The sequence below is a fragment of the Leptonychotes weddellii genome, chromosome 4 (genome assembly GCF_054177405.1).
Source record: "Leptonychotes weddellii isolate Sample4059 chromosome 4, ASM5417740v2, whole genome shotgun sequence".
NCBI classification, from domain to species: domain Eukaryota; kingdom Metazoa; phylum Chordata; class Mammalia; order Carnivora; family Phocidae; genus Leptonychotes; species Leptonychotes weddellii.
This window is the reverse complement of record NC_138372.1, coordinates 135,908,917-135,917,055: the sequence shown is the minus strand read 5'-3', so window position 1 is coordinate 135,917,055 and position 8,139 is coordinate 135,908,917.

Sequence of the window (8,139 nt, the reverse complement as noted above, 5' to 3'; positions counted from 1 at the left end):
CCAGCGCGGGAGGGCGGCGGGGAGGCGGCGCCGCGGCGAGGGTGGGGAGCGGGCCGGGCGGAAGGAGGGGTGTCTTCTTTGGGGATGGGGAAGGCGCGGAGAGGGAGCGGCCTCACCCTGCGGGCAGCCCCGGCCGTGCGCCCTGCCTGCCGCCAACCCGCTCCTCTCGGTCCCTCCGCCAGCCCAGGCGGGATTCGGACTCCAGGGGTCCGGACCGCAAACTCCGAACAACAGAGGCTTTGGGGGACTTGCGGCGTGGGGTGGGGGTGGGGGGAGAGCATCTCCTGCGAGAAGGGAGGCATGGCAGGGGTACTCTATCCTGAACTTGGGGTCATGATCTGCAGGAGGCATCCCTCGATGATGGTGATGAGGAAAAAATGGTGAGAATTGGGATAATTGGGGACAAGTGCCAGGACCTGCCTTGGCAGTGCCCAGAACACCCCACCAGTGCCAGTTCGTATTAACAGAACGTCCACTGGCCGGGGACCAGACCAGGCCCGGGGGTGGGGAGCGAAGTAAGGATGCCAGGACACAGAGGAAACAAAGAAGGAGCAGAGAAAGTCTAGTTCAGACAAGACTTTTGAAATTATGCGCGAAAGATATTTGCAACTTTGTAAGGTGGGAGAACACGACCTTAGAGGTCTCCGCAGAACTTTGGAGGGATGCAGATGACAGGATTGGGCAGTGGCAGGGAGAGGGCCTGGTATGACCAGCGTGGGTGAGTGGGCAATGTACACCAAGCCAGCACATCTCCTAATAATGGCTCTAAAATTCTGTCCCCAAACACGGACCCAACACACCCAGCCCAGGTTTTAACAAGCTAAGGGGGAGAGGCAGCAGAACTAATGAGTTTCAAAACGTTTGGCGGTGCCAGAGTCTGATAATTTACGTCCTCTTGGCTGCCTTTACTCCTAACCATCACTCCTATTTTATGATCGAGTTGGTTTCTGGAATATAAATGAACACCAGGGACAAAATCAATTTCTCAGAAAAGCTCCAGGGGTGGGAAGTAAAACTTCTAGTCATAACGCAAGGGGTTAACATACTCAAGCCATCAGGCAACAACATGGTGCCATAATGCAGAGAAAGACTCTTGGATTCATGTTCCCTTGTTCCCCTAACCTGCCCCTTAGGCCCACCAGGCACTCTTGGCTGCCTGCGCATATCAGGAACAGTTACTTTGTGTGTCTTTGGGAGGAGGTAGGTAGAGGTCAGAAAGCAGAGGAAAGTCTTCAGGAAATGTTTGGTCTCTGAAGTCTTGGATCCCACAGAAGAAAATTCTTCCTGAGTCTGGGCCAGTGAAAATCCCTTAGGAGCTAGGGAAGTTGAGTTGCAGTTTATGGAAACTTGCATTTAAAATGTGTTGCTTTATTCCAAGACACCAGTATGATCCAGTAATTTACCAAGAAAACAACAGCAATTCCAAAATCCTTCCAAATTTTAAGGAATTGTAAGTAACTGATTCCAGGGACTCTAGGATATGCCAACTAAAATGGGTGTTTTTCTCCAGGGAATTCTATCAAAATTCTTCAGAATAGGAAATCTCTGTACGAAGCATTCCTGGGGCCAAGTCAAATGGGTCAATGAGTTGTTCTACCTTGTGGAATGATCCTCAGGTCTGCCAGAAAAAATGAAGCATAAGTGAGCTCAATGTCCTGAAATATCAAGTCAGAAAAAATAATGCCTTCATTTCCCAGTTACCTTTTTTTTTTTTAAAGATTTTATTTATTTATTTAATTGACAGAGAGAGAGAGAGAGAGACAGCGTGAGGGGGAACACAAGTAGGGGGAGTGGGAGAGGGAGAAGCAGGCTTCCAGCTGAGCAGGGAGCCCGATGCGGGGCTCGATCCCAGGACCCTGGGATCATGACCTGAGCCGAAGGGAGTCGCTTAACCAACTGAGCCACCCAGGCGCCCTCCCAGTTACCTTTTTGGTGAATGCAAGTTGATAACAACAGAGGCTCTTGGGGAGAGCCCAGATTTGCCTTTTCTGCCAGAGGCCTTGCTACCAGCTTAGTGTACAGAGAATCTTATTCAGAAGAAGTGTGGGTTTAAGATTTTCAGTTCTCATGCGGGCAATCGTACGCCCACAGACAAGAATGAGGGCGTGTAGAAAGTTCAAGAGTCAGTTGGAATGGATAGCTGTCTAAATTCATTATACCTGGTAGCTCTACCGGGTCCAAATCTCAGTTCTCTATCTCCACATGTGGTCTATTGTGGCATAAGGACTGGGGTGGGGGACATCAATTGACCCAGGCCTCACAATCATGACTAACCTCATAGAGACTTTTGATATGAATTCATCTCTTCCTTATAAACCATTAAAACTTTCTGTTTTGTTTCGTTTTGCTTCCTAGAGAGCAGATTGAAATGAGACTATTAAATGGAAGGGGACCAGAAACCAAAGAGCAGACAGGTTGGTTCACAGACCCACAACCTAAAACAAACCTTGTATTGAATGGGTGAGGAGAAGTGTAGAATTGCAGTCTCACCTCACTTGCACTGTGTTTCTCAAGGTGACTGATGACGTTTGAGTCCCGTGTAAACTGTTGGCGCTCTCCCCCTCTCATCAAGGGGAAGGGCAGGATGTCTTACCTAGGAGACGTTCCCCCTTTGGGCCAGCTGCCAGTTGGTTGGGGCTGGAGGTTAAGAGGGGAGCACTGTGAGGCGGTGGCTGGGTTTCTACTCCAGCCCAGGACAGCACTTCCTTCTGGATGCCCCATCAGCATGGACAGCCGGTTCCATGTCCAGAAGATCCTCCTTAAGGAGGATGGTACTGCTGTCCCAGGTAGAATGATTTCTAAAAAAAAGAAGTACTCTCCCATCTTGGAAAGACAAGATGAAAGTGATCAGGAAAAAACTATAGCGAGTCAAAATTTTATTTAGGAAAACAATATACCATTCTAAGAGGACTCAGATGTTTGTATATGATCTTGAACTTGGGCCATTTGCTCCTGAGAGCAGGGACCAGGCCTTCTGCTTGTTTTCAGATATTGCCCTATGCCATGCAGTGGAAGGGACTGGGCTGTCATGGCCTGAACCTGGAGTTCAGAACCTTGTAATGTTTGGGAAATCAGGTTGATGAGGCTACCTATCAAAAATGAGTTAATAGCAGGGAGTGGGGAGTTTCAATGCATAGGCAAGAGGGAGTGGAAATCTGACTTGTTTTCTTAGATATTGGCAAGGCTAAAACACTGCCTGTCTTCCTGGAAACTGGTTTCCCCTTCGGAGCAGAGGATGGACCTGCTAAGCATGGCAACATCACTCCACTGCTTCTTTCATCCTTAAACCTAGGAATGGGTACAAAGTGGTCTGCCATTAGAGGCCAATAGCCTCAGGGCGCCTGGGTTGCTGAGTCGGTTAAGCAGTTAAAAATTAAGCGTCTGCCTTCAGCTCAGGTCATGATCCCAGCGTCCCAGGATGGAACCCTGCATCGGGCTCCCTGCTCAGGGGGGAGCCTTCTTCTCCCTGTGTCCCTCACCCGACTTGTGATCTCTCTCTCTCAAATAAATAAACACAATCTTTTAAAAAAAGCCAATAGCCTCATACCTGTGACACACAACTGACTACCTTCTCTCAATGCCATTAATAAATTGATGTCTACATTGGTTGCCCGGTGTGAAATCAGATTGCATGATACTCAGGCAATGACTATGTGTATCTGCCCTACAAAATCCTCCAGGATGCTGGCAGAGCTCAAAAATGGCGAATCAAGAATAACAAAAATATCAGAAGTTAGGACTTTTCCATGTTCTTTCTTGCTGAAGAAAATAACTGGTATGTGGTTATTACTGGGGTTCAACAGAAAGGGAAACACTACAGATAGTCCAGTGGAAAAGAATAAGGCAATGCACCGTGGAGAGCTGCAATAAATCATAAGATGGAGAAAAATAAGATGTAGTGAAATAAAGTGAACAATTTCATTGGGAGAGCAGTCTTTGAAAAGAAGCAATGGAAATGTCTTGGCTCATTTAAAACAAGAATTGACAAAGCAATTTCCCGGTACAGAAAGTGCCAGAACATTACTGGCTATATGTGTACTGTATGTGAAGAGAAAGAGGTTGAGAAGAGGATGCAATAACCAAAATTTTAGAGTTGAAAATTTTCTTAGTTAGAGCAAAATGTCTAAGACACCTCAGCATCCCTGGCCAGGCCTAATGAGAGAGCCCTGCCTAGCACAGCTTCACCTTTAGCTCCAGCCTATGCCTGGGGGCAGAAGAATATTGTCAGAACCATTTCTGAAAATCAATTACAGGCATACCTCAGAGATACTGTGAGTTTGATTCCAGATCGGTGCAATAAAGCAAGGATTACAATAAAAGGAGTCGAGTGAATTTTTTGTTTTCCCAGTGCATATAAAAATTACATTTTTAGGGGCACCTGGGTGGCTCAGTCGTTAAGCATCTCCCTTTGGCTCAGGTCATGATCCCAGGGTCCTGGGATCGAGCCCCGCATCGGGCTCCCTGCTTGGCGGGAGGCCTGCTTCTCCCTCTCCCACTCCCCCTGCTTGTGTTCCCTCTCTGTCAAATAAATAAATAAATAAAATCTTTAAAAAAAAATTACATTTAAAAAAAAATTTTTATTTAAATTCAATTTAAGTAACATATAGTGTATTATTAGTTTCAGGGGTAGAATTTAGTGATTCATCAGTTGCATATAATACCCAGTGCTCATTACATCACGTGCCCTCCTTAATGCCCATCACCCAGTTACCCCATCCCCCATCCCCTCCCCTCCAGCAACCCTCAGTTTGTTTCCTTTGATTAAGAGTCTCTTATGGTTTGTATCCCTCTCTGGTTTCATCTTGTTTTATTTTTTCTTCTCCTCCCCTATGATCCTCTGTTTTGTTTCTTAAATTCCACATATCAGTGAAATCATACGGTATTTGTCTTTCTCTGACTTATTTCGCTTAGCATAATACCCTCTAGTTCTATCCATGTCTTTGCAAATGGCAAGATATCATTCTTTTTGATGGCTGAGTAGTATTCCATTGTATATATATACCACATCTTCTTTATCCATTCATCTCTTGATGGACATCTGGGCTCTTTTCATAGTTTGGCTATTGTGGACATTGCTGCTATAAACATCAGGGTGCGGGGCACCTGGGTGGCTCAGTCAGTTAAGTGTCTGCCTTTGGCTCAGGTCGTGATCCCACGGTCTTGGAATCGAGCCCCACATTGGGCTCTCTGCTCAGCAGGGAGCCTACTTCTTCCTCTCCCTCTACCTGCCGCTCCACCTGCTTGTGCTCTCTCTTCTCTGTCAAATGAATAAATAAAATCTTAAAAAAAAATCAGGGTGCAGGTGCCCCTTTGAATCACTATGTTTGTATTCTTTGGATAAATACCTAGTAGTGCAATTGTTGGGTCGTAGCTCTATTTTTAACTTTTTGAGGAGCCTCCATACTGTTTTCCAGACTGGCTGCACCAGTTTGCATTCCCACCAACAGTGTAAGGGGGTTCCCCGTTCTCTGCATCCTCGCCAACATCTGCTGTGTCCTGACTTGTTAATTTACATTATGTGTAAAAAATGTACATAACTTAATTTAGAAAGATTTTATTACTAAAAAATGCTAACCATCATCTGAGCTTGCAGCAAGTTGTAATCACTGATCACAGGACTCCAAAAGCATAAATTACAAAAGAAAAAATAGATAAATTGGAATTCGTCAAAATTAAAAGCTTTTGTGCCTCAGTGGACACCATCAAGAAAAGACAATCCACAGAATGGGGAAAATCTTTTGCAAATCATAGACTGATAGGAGACTTGTAGCTAGAATATATAAAGGACTCTTACAATTTAATAATAAAAATACAGCTCAATTTATAAATGGTCAAAATTTCTGAATAGACATTTTGGCAAAGAAGGTATTCAAATGGTCAATATGCAAGTGAAAAGATGCTCAATATAATTTGCCATTAGAGAAATGCAAATCAAAACCACAAGACATCACTTCACACCCACCGGAATGACTGTAATAAAAAGGACTGGCAAGCGGTTCTACCGAAACCTGCAGGCCAGCACCTGCCCCTGCACCAGCCCCGTTCCCATGGCCCTGCCACAAAACAATGAGAGCGACAGTTCTTGGCAGGCTACCGCCCCAGGGTACTGCACGGAAAGCAGACTGAAACACACCCCATTCTTCCTGTGAAAAGGGCCTATTTACTTGTCCTGGAGCTTCAGCCCATGGGGCAGGCTTCAGGTTTACCACACTTCTAGAGGCTATGGAAGCACTCTCAGGGAAGGTAGGCTGGGGGGACACTCTCCCTTGGCCTCACTATAGCTTGTCTGTACCACCCAGCAAGCAGCTTATACACTTGTCTGGAACCCCAGTTTTTGCAACTGCCACCAAGGGAGCAAGCACCTCCAGATCACCTGGGCTGGAGGCCAGCAGAGTTTACAATCCTGGTCTCATAAGTCTGTATATATACGCATATCTTAAAAGCTGCTGCCTGAGGGACCAGCTTCCAAGCAACCCGAAACTAGGTGCTGAGGGAGATCTCTCCCTCTGGAACACTCACAGGTCTTGGCATTGTCTTAACAACTGGGACCTATCAAGAATAAATCAGGCTGCTTAGACAATCACAAAGTTTTAAGAGACAACCAAAAGCTAGGGCAAGGTTCAACGATAAGTTTCATCTCCTACATAAGACCACTCCTTCAAGATGGAGAGGTGCTTGTTTCATCTAATACACAAAAACACAGAGAGTCAAGCACAATGAGGAAACAGAGGAAGGTGTTATAAATGAAAGAAAAAGGTACAACTTCAGAAAAAAACCTTAATGAAACAGAAATAAGTAATTTACCTGATAAAGAGTTCAAAATAATGGTCATAAAGATGCTCACCAAGCCTGGGAGAAGAATGCATGAACACAATGAGAACTTCAACAAAGAGAAAATATAAGAAAGTACCAAACAGGAGTCACAGAGCAGAAGAATACAATAACTGAACTGAAAATACACTAGAGGTGCTCAACAGCAGACTGGATGAAGAAGAAAGGATCAGCAATCTAGAAGACAGGGCAGTGTAACTCACCCAAACAGAGCAGCAAAAAGAAAAGAGAATTTGAAAAATTAAGATCATTTAGGGGAACTATGGGATAACATCGAGTGGAATAACATTCCCATTATAGGGGTCCCAGAAGGAGAAAAGAGAGAGAAAGAAGCAGAAAACTCATGTGAAGAAACAATGGCTGACTTCACATTCTTCTCAAATGCACATGAAAAAAGATGGGAAATAACAAGTGTCGGTGAGGATGTGGAGAAATTGGAACCCTTGTATGTTGCTGGTGGGAATATAAAGTGGGGCAGCCACCATGGAAAACATTTGGGCAGCTTCTCAGAAAGTTAAACATACAGTTATCACATAACCCGGTCATTCTACTCCTAAGTATATACCCAAGAGAAATGAAAACATATGCCTACACAAAATCTTGTACAAAAATGTTCATCACAGAATAATCCATAATAGGCAAAAAGTGGAAACAACCCAGGGCGCCTGGGTGGCTCAGTCGGTTAAGCATCTGCCTTCGGCTCAGGTCATGATCCCAGAGTCCTGGGATCAAGTCCCACGTCGGGCTTCCTGCTCAGTGGGGAGTCTGCTTCTCCCTCTCCCTCTGCCGCTTCCCCTGCTTGTGCGCGTGCTCTCTCTCTCTGTCAAATAAATAAATAAAATCTTAAAAAAAAAAAAAGTGGAAACAACCCACCAAGTGATGAACGGATAAGTAAAATGAATGTCATTCTGCAATACAAAGGAATGAGAGACTGATACAAGCTGCAAAATGAATAAACCTTGAAAACATGCCAAGTGTAAGAGCCAGTCACCAAAGACCACTTGCTGCATGATTCTAGGTCCAGAATAGGCAGAACCATTAGAGAGAAATAAATTGCCTTGAGCTGGGAAGGTTGGGGATGGGGAGTGACCTTTTATGGGCATGGAGATTCTTTTGGGGGTACTGAAAATGTTCTAAAATTGATTGTGGGGATGATTGTACATCTCTGAATAATATTAACTACCATTAAATTGCAGCCTTTGGATCAGTGAATTGTATGGCATGTGAGTTACATATTAATAACACTTTGGTGTATGGGACTCATTTTAATTCGGAGTCTCCATGCAAACATTTTGGTCTCTTTTTGAA